This window comes from Ranitomeya imitator, chromosome 1 (genome assembly GCF_032444005.1).
Source record: "Ranitomeya imitator isolate aRanImi1 chromosome 1, aRanImi1.pri, whole genome shotgun sequence".
Lineage (NCBI taxonomy): Eukaryota > Metazoa > Chordata > Amphibia > Anura > Dendrobatidae > Ranitomeya > Ranitomeya imitator.
Genome location: NC_091282.1, coordinates 960,411,979 through 960,424,780, shown reverse-complemented (window position 1 = coordinate 960,424,780; position 12,802 = coordinate 960,411,979). Strand labels below are relative to the sequence as shown.

The window sequence follows — 12,802 nt, the reverse complement described above, 5'->3', positions numbered from 1 at the left end:
AGCCCACAGCTTAGTAACGGAGACAGCATCAGTGATTAGCGGTGGTGTCATCAATGTATGTATAGAGCTGGCGATGACGCTGGCACTTATAAGTCATGTAATCACTCCCACAGACGATAACATACTAAGTGGGCCAAATAGTCTGGGGACACTAACGCCCTATTGACTAGTCGCAGGCCTCATTTACATATCATAAACAGACTTTAGAAATACATATAAAGATTTTTTGAAAAAGTGTGTAATGTAGTAAAGGGACTTTTGAGCAGGAAATTTACATATGCTGATGCAATTGCTGGTGGTTCTGGGGGCACAGGGTATTATTTATTTTATGTATTTTTAATGCATTTCTCGGGGAACCCCTTTAACGACTTTATTCAGCAATTGAAAAATCAGGGAGACCTGGAAGTTATGATATGGCCCCCAGAGATCCCTGATCTCAACATCATCAGGTCTATGTGGGAATGCATAAAGATATAGGATTTACCCAAGCCTCCATTCAAAGATTTGTGGTTAAGGGTATGTGCACACGTCAGGATTTCTTGCAGAAATTTTCCTGACAAAAACCGGACATTTCTGCCAGAAATCCGCATGCGTTTTTACCGCGATTTTACCGCGATTTTGACGCATTTTTGATGCGTTTTTGATGCGTTTTTTGTGCATTTTTTGCGCATTTTTCCCAAATGCATAGAATTGCGGGAAAAACGCAGAAAATCCGCAAAAATAATGAACATGCTCATTTTTTTACCGCGATGCGTTTTTTTCCACGAAAAAACGCATCCATGTGCACATAACATGCAGAATGCATTCTAAATGATATAATGCATAATGTATGCATTTTTAATGAGTTTTTATAGCATTTTTACCGTGAAGCCTAAGTCTCCAAGATGGAACCACCTTCCTGCTGAATTCCTTCAAAAACAACGTACTTAAACAGGGTACTTAAAAGAACTGATTCTGTTTTGTAGGCTAGGGGAGAGGGGCGGTCACACCAAATATTGATTTGATTTCTATTTCTTTTTTGTTCATCTGCTCTGAATTTTGTTAATTGATAAATATAAATCACCTCTATTTTTAAAGCATTCTTACTTTGTAGAATTTTTCACATCTGCCTAAAACTTTTGCACGGTGCTATAAATACAGTAGATGTGTGCATGTGTAGAAATATATATATATATATATATATATATATAATTGTGTATTACAGCAACTGATCAGTACAGAAGCGATGCGCTATGTGTCACTTCGACAGACATCTAGTCAAGCTGACCTGAGGTTTTTCGCTTGACCTGTAGTAATGTCACACTAAAGAGCAATCATTTAGAATAAATCTCCATAGTGACATACTACAGGCCACCATACAATATGACTAGGCATTTGCTTCCCCTTCTGAGATGACCCCAGGTTAGTCCTCCAGCTCCGAGCTGCTCATTTCCACCGACTCACTATCCAGCCCCTCACAAAAAGCCCAAGTCTTCCCCTCTAAGCCCCCTGCCTTCTGGCAAGAATAGACTAGACACAAAAAAGTGTCTGTCATAAGGACTCAGCCAAACAGAGCTGCAGCACTGGAGCCAGCGAGTCCCTTCCCCCGCTGCACGGACTCCTGACAGAAGGAGGAGAGAGCAGCAGAGAGAGGAAGATGCTGGAGGTGCCGGGCACACAGAGCAGCCTGTCCTCCTCCTCCTGGAGCTGTGCAAGGTGCTGATTCCTCCTCCACCACCTCTCCAGGACCATGTCTTCTTCTCCAGAGCCAGGAATGCAGTGACTGAGAGTTGGGATGCTGTGCCCTTCCCTGCCCACTCACCCTGTAGGGCGCTGACCCTGGTGCTGATCCTGAGAGCTGTCCCACAGGCGACTAGCAGCACTTCACACCTTTCTTCTGCACTCCATCAAGAGGAAATCTGACATGATAAATTTCAGGTATGACCATCACTTATCTTCCCTGCATCAATGCTCTTAACACCTTCATACAAGAAAGTTTCTGCTTCCTCGCCTGTCTTCCAAAAGTACAGTGTCCCATCCATTTAGAAGTTTCCACTACTAAGAGGATTTAGCATGTTACTGTCAGATTTGATCTTTGTTTTTTACTGATAAGATACATATAAAATTCTCTATGTAAAGTCCATATACAATCTTTTTTTCATACCTCAGTGTAAGGTTTTACCATATGATAGTACGGTGATTAATCCTAGTTTAGTAACAATAACTGATGACTTCAAGGTGCACATGGCTGTAACACTGTAGCAATGTGAATTGTCTTTTGCGCTCTTAAGATCTTGATGAAATAAGCTTCTGCAGTCAATATATATATTCAGACCAGGAATCCTTTCCCTTGGGTGTTTCTTGTTATTGCTCTTCTTTTCTTGGGATATGTTTTATTTTAATTAAAATATCCCAGATGTAGCATGGATGCCCTCTTGTGTTGTTAATTGATTTACTAGACAATTAACACGCGAGTCCTTATTCCATTCCTTTTCTGTGTGTGCAGACCCGTGCGTTCCAATATTGAGACATCAGGCTTGCATCGTATGTGTGCTTCTTAAAGATTGCAAATAAATCAAGCAATTGATTTTCCAGGTCCATCTTCTACCGAGTGGTAGTACTGCTCCGAGGGAAAACCGAATTTAGAATGGCCAAAAATATGTCACTTGTCTTAAGAAGGCTTTCTTCACTTGATAATTATGAGAATGATTTATTGCAGGCAGAGTTCTTACTGCTGTGTTTTGGAGGCAATTTCAACAGGAGACAAAAATCATTCACCGGTGTTAGGAATATATTTCTGCCATAGCTCCGCATATCCGAGGAAACGAACAGTTAAGGATCAATATAAGCTAGTAAAATGTTGTGATCATCAGACACCCTGGAATTCCTAGTAAGAAAAAAAAAAATCGATCAATTTAGCAAATGTCAAAATGAGCTCGCTTTCATTTTCTGTGTAGTAGACTCCCCTTTTGTTTTTGGACTCTGTGAAGCAAAGATATAATAACGAAATTAACAATACAGTAACACTTCCCAATATTCATCCACTTAACAGACGTAAGTGGTTTACCGTTGGCAGAGAACTTTGGCAGCTGGTTTATTCTTATCAGTTCTCATATGTAGCATTAGAAATCCACCAGAGGCTGTTAGAATCCAATTTGTGATACAGAGAGCAGCTGTAAATAATGGTTGGACTGCCTTGGGATTTATCAGTCCTTCGTAGTGAACAGTTCTTTGTCATCGATGGTGATATATGGACAAGGTGGGTTCATTGATGAACAATATTGACAGTCTCCTTCTATGTAAATATAGGTGTAAAAAATAAGAAGACTTGCAGTCATCCTGAACAATATACCCAACACCTATGTATCTGTCAGTACTTACTAGAGATGAACCGATCAGGCTAAACTCGAATTCACCTATTTGTAGAATTATTTTTTCTAGGAAATTTGACCTGCAGAGAAGTTTTAAGGGAATTACTTCAAATTTATTCTGCAGAGTAGGGGAATTTACTGCCTCTTATTTTCTTAAAAAAAAAAACTTAAACTCACATTACCACTCACCTCTCCAGTCCTGGCTGCATCTTCTTATCACTGAACACCCTGAACTCCCTAATACTAGGCCGGGACTTTTGGCTCTTTTGAGGCAAGGGAAAGTTTTGAGCAAACATGTGTTGGATCTTTTGAGCTTCATCGGAGCCGGAAGTCACAGGCTAGCATGAGAGGCCCTGGAATTTCAGGACTTGTTAGTGATAAGGAAATGAGACGAAGACCGAACGGGTGATGGTGAGGAGCTGATGGGTCAAGGAGTGAGTGGTAACGTGAGTGTAACTATTTTAAGTTGTTCTTTAACCTTTCAATGGCCCTTTACAGTTCCTAAAATTGCCGCCAGCAACCACCACTTTGCTGAATCTTCGCAGAAGCGAATTACGGAAAAAAATAGCATTTTGAAAAATGCAGAAGTTTGTGATATATATATAGTATTTAGTACCACTTAAATATATTCACTCCTTTCTAGTAGTTACTAGATTTGACATAATATGATAAGAAGTTCAATATATTGTCATTAAAGTTTATCTTTTATTAGCAAAATGTATGCAATGTCCACATAACTTAAATACAAATTCAATAAAAATTCAAAGCACCCAATAAAATGGTATACCTGTGGCTTACAAATATCCCTATTTATAGGGTCACAAAATGGATTTTTTTTTGTAGTCATTAATTTATTTAGATATAGCCAAATAAAATGTTTACTCCAATTATGTGCATTTAGTGTAGTGTCAAGCAAAGACTCTTTAGGCCTCTTGGCAGAATGTGAGATATGAAATAGATTTTTATTCCTAACTAAAATCTGAGAACAATCATATATTATGTTCATATGTGCACATTATACATGTTACTACTAACAATGGGCATTAATATAGACCCTTATGTAAGACCTCCATGGCTGAAGATGTGGTGTACCCTTATGAATATCATTTTGAATGTACTGGCCAATGGTGATGAAGGGGTTTCCTATTCAGTGATGGTGTAAGGATGCAATCACACAGATGTCATTTATGCACCACTTCTGCATTTATCACCCATTCCTGGTTTTGGCTTACAAATACTGATGTAAAATACTGACCAAATACTGATAGTGTGACGGCAGCCTCACAGTTATCTGATGGTCACACTTGGACACCAGTTACATTGCTATCTGTGGTGAGGCCCTCCTCTTCACATAAGAGGAGCTAAAGAAGGCCATGCACACGGTGCGCTAATAACCAAACATATGTTATTACATGCAACTTAATCCAAATTCACCAACGCACACCCACATAATAACATTTTTTAAATAGTGCATGTAAGCATAATCGATCATATATCATGTTGCATTCCTCCCAATGATGAAACCAAAACAAAAGATGTCATATCAATGTGCAAGAAATTTGTTATGACAAAGAGATGCCACAAAAAGTGTCAATGGGAAAGAAGATATCCAAATAACAAAATTTGAACTTTCAGAATAGCAGACACAAAAGTTTCCCATAAACTGAATAATGTCCCGTCATGTGAACCCTATATTTAAGGATGGTTCCCAAAATACAACATCAGATTAAATCCTACTATAAATATCGTGAAAAAGGAGGCATACTGCCTGGAATAGGCGGTTTGACTATGGGATCTTATGCCTTGATTGCTTGAGCCATACATTGCAATTCACCTGTATTGCCGGGATCAGACTTATCTCCGGTCTGGGGCATTAAAGGGGTGTTCCACTATATACTTGCTGATGTCAAGCTCTTCTAGCTCTTCATCTGACTACTATAGCCAATTACAGTTGAAGCAGGCCTTACTTCCGGATCTGGCTCAAACCCTCAGAGCAACATGCGCTGAATCTAAGGCGGCGCTGGGAAATGAGTATGCCTCCGTTTTTTATTTCAGGTGCATGCATGCCTTAAAATGTTTTCTATATCAGATGTCCCTTATAAGGCAGATCTTCAGCTATATAATATCTCTGATACTGTAAGTCAACCTTACTTAATGTACATTTTATATGAAAAAAGGAATGCAATTGAAGTACAGTATAATACATGGTATTTCAAATAATAGTGCTTTTCAAAAAATGACAATACTTTTTTTCCCATAAATTACAAAAGAAATAGGACAGTTATAAGTAAGTAAGGCAGCCATTTGTGCCATTTACTTATATGGAATGTAGTGATTTTCATATGTATTTTTAAGAAGCAAAATTGTAGTACTAGCTTCTGTAGTAAAAATTGCAGTCACATTATATTTAAATAGATGGGATTCATTTTCTAGGACATCTGCTAACTTGCATTTTTAACATATTTTAAAATATGTCCTTTTGTAGCTGTGACTATAAAAAATGAATGAATGGATATTTTTATGCAGTATTATTTTTACCTTAGTTTAGAGTGGTTATGTTTTTGCTATAATTGAGGTCTTGGCACAGGTTTTTTTTTTTTATTTCTGCTAAAAAAAACCCTTATGATTTCCATAATTGGAGAAAGGAAATGATTCAAGTTGTGCTCTTTACTATGAGCTTCAATTTGTAAATTTATTAAACATCAATTTTACCTATTCATTCATCAAAATCTCCTTTCAGACATTGGGCGTAATAGTACGCTGATGTCGGACTCCCCCTTGTCGGAGCCTGCACCTATCTAGGCACACAACAGCTGATATATACAGCTGACGTGCCCTCAACAGCCGCGGGTGGAATCACAATCCACCCACGGCTGTTACTAGTTAAATGAGGCTGTCAATCTCTGACAGTAGTATTTGTCTTGCACTTCTGGCAAGCGTATCGGAAATTCCACCCATCGGTGACCCAGTGACGTGATCACAGGTTACCAATGGGCTGGTATGACAACCAGAGAACTCCAGCAGACCTCTATGGTTGTCATAGCCAGATTGCAATGAGCACTGCCCAGTGGTCAGTGCTCATAGCAAGTGAGCATTTCTGCTACAGTCAGTTGATCTGGTTATCACCTGTATGTAAAAGAGTTTATCAGACTAATGCAACCTCTAATCTCCCATGGAGACTATTGAAGCATGCACAAAGTCCGAAAAAATGTAAGTATATATATATATATATATATATATATAACACTCAAATTACCCCCTCCCCCTCTTTTGCCCCATTCAAAATAAAATAATAAAATGCAATAATGGGCAATCAAAACATTGAATCTACACCATAATGTTATCAATAAAAACGTCACCTCGGCAAACAATAAAAAAGCCCTCACTTTATCTGAGATCATGAAAAATAGAGATGCCGAGGGTTTTACAAACTTTGGAATTTTTTTCACCACTTAAATAAAAAAGAACCTATACATGTGTGGTATCTATGAACTCATAATGTCCTGGAGAATCATAATGGCAGGTCAGTTTTAGCATCTAGTGAACATGGAAAAAAAAAACAAAAAACTGTATGATTTCACTTTTTTTGCAAGTTCAAAGCACATGGCATTTTTTTCCCATTTTCCAGTACACAATATGTTAAAAATGATGGTGTTGTTCAAAAGTACAACTCGTCCTGCAAAAAACAAACTCTCACATGGCCATTGTGACCAAAAAATAAAAAAAGTTATGGCTCTCGGAATAAGGGGAGCAAAAAAAGCAAATGCAAAAACAAAAATACCTCTGGTTGTTAAGGGGTTAAAATTTCATTATAAAATGTCATTTGTGTCGTTAGAGACTTAAAGGAAATCTGTCACCACATTTGAGCTATCAATTAATATGGGAATACAGATTAGAGACTGCTGAAATAACCTCTTCGCTGTATGTCTTATATCAAACGCCTTTGCTAAGAAATCATCTTTTATCACTTTATATAAATGTCCTCTTCCAGGCTATGGGGAGGATATTGCCTGGAAGATAACTCTGCCTCCGCACTTCATTATCCTATGTATCACCTCCCGCAGTGTCACTCTGTCCCTGTGATGTTGAATGCTTGTCCAGAAATCTTGTACTTGCGCATTCCATCTCCCGGCATTCCTCTTCAGTGTTCCGCCTTCCTATGAGCATAGGCTACACGTTCCCACTGCGCATGTACCGTTTAGTCACTGGTACTTCTGCTCTCAGTGTTTTCTGGTGTGCTGGAACCTCACACAAACACAAGTACTAGTGACTCGCTGGCATCAACACATAAGAAATGTGAAGCCTATGCCAATAGGAGGGTGTAACACTGAAGAGGATCGATTGAAGATGGAATGCACAGGCTTGAGATTTATGAACGAGCACCCTATGTCATAGGGACAGAGTAAGGCCGGGATCACACATGTGAGAAACACGTCCGTTTCTCGCATGTGAAATCCAAGCTCTGGCGCCGGCACTTGGGAGCGGAGCGTGCGGCTCCATGTGTTGCTATTTGGCCGCACACTCCGCTCTGGAGTGCCGGCGCCAGAGCTTGGATTTCACATGCGAGACACGGACGTGTTTCTCGCATGTGTGATCCCGGCCTAATGCTGTGGGAGGTGATACATAGGATAACGAAGTTGGGATGCAGAGTTGTACTGATGTGGCACACACATGCCACACGTGTGCGCAAGTATTACATGGATACTGACATCTCCGGTACCGGAAATATCAGAATGTGTATCAGAATGTGTATCAGAAAGAGACGTTATAGCAGGTTTTTATGTTTTGTCACACACTAAAAGATGTTTTTTATTGCAAAAAACAGTTTTTGCATCACCATATTTTGAGAGCTATGTCATGTGAGGTCTTGTTTTTTGTGGGACGATTTGACGTTTTTATTGGTTCCATTTTCGGACACATGACTTTTTTTATCGCTTTTTATTCTGATTTTTGGGAGACAGAATGAGCAAAAAACAGCAATTCATGAATTTCATTTGAGGGGGCATTTATACCGTTCCGCGTGTGGTAAAATTGATAAAACAGTTTTATTCTTTGGGTCAGTACGATTACAACAATGCCTCATTTATATCTTTTTTTATGCGTTAGCGCTTTTATACAATAAAAACTATTTTTTGTAAAAAATAATTATTTTTGCATCGCATTATTCTGACAGCTATAACTTTTTTTATTTTTTCGCTGTTGACACTGTTTCACAGCTCATTTCTTGTGGGACAAGATGACATTTCAGAGGTACCATGTTTATTTATATCTGTCTTTTTGTTTGTTTGTTATCCCACTTTTAGTTCAGCGGTATGTTAAAGCATTGTTTTGTGTCTCGTTTTTTATTTATTTTTTATGGGGTTCACTAAAGGGGTTAACTAGTGAGACAGTTTTATAGATCGGGTCATTGCAGACGTGGCAATACCAAATATGTGTACTTTTATTTTTAAAAAAATATTTTATTCAAATATTTATTTAATTAATGATAGAATAAATATAGATTTTTTATTATTGTTATTTTTTTTATATTTTTACAATTATTAAAAAAAATGTTTTATTTCAATATTACTTTTACACTTTGTCCCACTATGGGACGCTCATTTTGTGCAGGCTGATCGTTTCTATAGCATGCAGATGAAGCAGTATCTGCATGCTACAGAAGCTGTCAGCGCTGCAATCCTTGTACAATAGCGTGAGAGACTTCCTGACATGCACTGCACATGACAGGAAGTTTCTCAGCTCTGGTAACCCAACTGTCATCATGGCAACATTGGGTTACCATAGCAGTGATCGGGGCCCCACGTCATGCCGCGGGGTCTCTGATCCAAAGGCAGAGGGGCTGTTAGCCATCTGCCTGCTACCGGAATGCTGCGATCATGTCCGATTGCAGTATTCCAGGAGTTAAAGTGCTGGGAGCGGTCCGTTACTGCTCTTGAAACTTAGTGCTGGGTGTCAGCTGTGAGAATCAGCTATTCTCCTGGGTGCGCCGCTGATCGCTGAGACGTAGTATCCTGTCCATGGTCATACGGGCCCAGGGCACTTGGACAGGATAGTGCATCAGATGGCAGAGAGGGGTTAAATAAATAAAGATGCCAAAGTGAAGAGTATTAACCAATATAGCAAATGAAAAATGTAAGATTTTAGTCAATGGATGTTGAAAATTTTGTTCTTTCAGTACAGGTTACCAAATTTATTGTAACATTTCCAAGTTCCATAGCAGTAGCAATTAGTAAAGGTTCAGTAAAATTCTTATTCTGCCAATAAAACTTTCTGGACATTTGACAATTACTTTTTACCATTGCCTTTTTCTATTTTGGACAGCGGCACATCTGTATGAGTAAATATATGAGTATACTAGCTGAAGAGCCCGGCGTTGCCTGGGCATAGTAAATATCTGTGGTTAGTTATAGCACCTCACTTCTCTTATTTTCCCATCACCCCTCTCATTTTCCCCCTCACATCTCTCATTTTCTCCCTTACACCTCTCATTTTCCCCCTCACTCTTATTTTCCCCCTCACGCCTCTCATTCCCCCCTAACACTTGTCATTTCAACCTCACATCTGTAATCTTGCCTGAAGAAGGAGCCTCTGTGCTCTGAAAGCTTGCAAACATATTATTTTCTGGTTAGCCAATAAAGGTATCACTCCCAGAATACTTCTGTCATCATTGGGCAGAAAAGTATTCACATCGATTTTTCTGGCTAACACGGTACCACAATACAATTTGTTATTGTACATCATCAACCTCACATCTGTCATTTTCCAATCACTCCACAATTTTCCCTCACTCCTCTCATTTTGCACTCACACCTTTTCATTTTCATCTCTCACCCCTTATTTTCACCTCATACCTCTCATTTTCCCCTCAGTATATACATGTTTGTCATCTCCCTTATATATATTATACACCTGTATGTCATGTCCTGTATATAGTATATACCTGTATGTCATCTCCCCTGTAAATAGTATATACATGCTGTATGTCATCTCCTCCTGTATATTGTATATACCTATGTGTCATCTCCTCCTGTATATAGTATATACCTGTATGTCATCTCTTCTGTATATACTATATATCTGTATGTCATCTCCTCCTATATATAGTATATACCTGAATGTCATCTTCTGTATATTGTATATACCAGTATGTCATCTACCCTGTATATAGTATATACCTGCTGTATGTCATCTCCTCCTCTATATACTTATGTATCATCTCCTCTTTTATATAGTATATACCTGTAAGTTATTTCCTCCTGTATATAGTATTTACGTGTGTCATCTCCTCCTGTATATAGTATATACCTGTAAGTCATCTCCTCCTGTATATAGTATATACCTGTGTGTCATCTGCTCCTGTATATAGTATATACCTGTGTGTCATCTCCTCCTGTATATAGTATGTACCTGTATGTCATCTCCTGTATAAAGAATATACCTGTGTGTCATCTCCTCCTGTATATAGTATATACCTCTGTGTCATCTGCTCCTGTATATAGTATATATCTGTGTGTCATCTCCTCCTGTATATAGTATATACCTGTGTGTCATCTCCTCCTGTGTATAGTATATACCTGTGTTTCATCTCCCCTGTATATAGTATATACCTGTGTGTCATCTCCCCTGTATATAATATCTACCTGTGTGTCATCTCCCCTGTATATAGTATGTACCTGTATGTCATCTCCCCTGTATATAGTATATACCAGTGTGTCATCTCCTCCTGCATATAGTATATACCTGTGTGTCATCTCCCCTGTATATAGTATATATGTGTGTGCCATCTCCTCCTGTATATAGTATATACCTGTATGTCATCACCTCCTATATATAGTATATACCTATGTGTCATCTCCCCTGTATATAGTATATATGTGTGTGTCATCTCCCCTGTATATAGTATATATCTGTGTGTCATCTCCTCCTGTATATAGTACGGTATATACCTGTTTGTCATCTCCCCTGTATATAGTATGTACCTGTATGTCATCTCCCCTGTATATAGTAAATACCAGTGTTTCATCTCCTCCTGTATATAGTATATACCTGTATGTCATCTCCTGTATATAGTATATACCTGTGTGTCATCTCTCCTGTATATAGTATATATCTGTGTGTCATCTCCCCTGTATATAGTATATATCTGTATGTCATCTCCTCCTATATTAGACTGCGTTCACATGTTATTTGGTCAGTATTTTTACCTCAGTATTTGTAAGCTAAATTGGCAGCCTGATAAATCCCCAGCCAACAGGAAGCCCTCCCCCCTGGCAGTATATATTAGCTCACACATACACATAATAGACAGGTCATGTGACTGACAGCTGCCATATTTCCTATATGGCACATTTGTTGCTCTTGTAGTTTGTCTGCTTATTAATCAGATTTTTATATTTGAAGGATAACACCCGACTTGTGTGTGTTTTAGGGCGAGTTTCATGTGTCAAGTTGTGTGTGTTCAGTTGCATGTGGCGACATGCATGTAGCGACTTTTGTGAGATGAGTTTTGTGTGGCGACATGCGTGTAGCAACTTTTTGTGTGTCGAGTTGCATGTGACATGTTTATGTAGCAAGTTGTGTGCAGCAAGCTTTGCGCATGGCGAGTTTTGTGTGTGGCGAGTTTTATGTGTGGTGCGTTTTGAGTATGTGCAAGTTTTGTGTGAGGCAACTTTTGCATGTGTTGCAATTTTTGTGCATGTGGCAATTATTCCACGTGTGCAAGTTTTGCATGTGGCGAGTTTTCCATGAGGTGAGTTTTCCACGTGTGGAGAGTTTTGCGTGAGCCTAATTTTGCATGTGGCGAGTTTTGCGCGTGGCGAGTTTTGAGCGGCGACTTTTGTGTTTCGACTTTTATGTGGCGAGGTTGGTGTATGTGTAGTGAAATGTGTGCTGAGGGTGGTATATGTGTTCAAGCACGTGGTAGTGTGTGGCGCATTTTGTGTGTGTGTTCATATCCCCGTGTGTGGTGAGTATCCCATGTCGGGGCCCTACCTTAGCAACTGTATGGTATATACTCTTTGGCGCCATCGCTCTCACTCTTTAAGTCCCCCTTGTTCACATCTGGCAGCTGTCAATTTGCCTCCAACACTTTTCCTTTCACTTTTTCCCCATTATGTAGATAGAGGCAAAATTATTTGGTAAATTGGAACGCGCGGGGTCAAAATTTCGCCTCACAACATAGCCTATGATGCTCTCGGGGTCCATACGTGTGACTGGGCAAAATTTTGTGGCTGTAGCTGCGACGGTGCAAATGCCAATCCCGGACATACACACATACAAACACACATTCAGCTTAATATATTAGATATAATTTTCTCCTGGGTGCAACACGTTCACTTCAGCGGGCCAGGCACCTTTTAATACTATTAACCCAATAATTAACACTATATCTATAAATTACGAGCATTATTCTACCTGACAGGATCCCTTTATAGAAATAAAATTTTAATTTT

At 39.0% G+C, this 12,802-nt stretch overlaps 1 protein-coding gene across 2 annotated transcripts in view; it reads left to right on the top strand.

The window, feature by feature from the left end:
- The first annotated feature begins 1,532 nt into the window (after window positions 1-1,532).
- Window positions 1,533-12,802, top strand: part of LOC138656666 (bifunctional heparan sulfate N-deacetylase/N-sulfotransferase 3-like) — an 857,911-nt gene continuing 846,641 nt past the window's right edge. Inside the window, exon 1 of one of the 2 annotated variants that reach the window (XM_069743761.1) lies at window positions 1,533-1,917. The gene's annotated coding sequence lies outside the window, so the exon portion shown is untranslated. The remainder of the gene's footprint in view (window positions 1,918-12,802) is intronic. The other variant, XM_069743762.1, reaches the window with a different exon arrangement.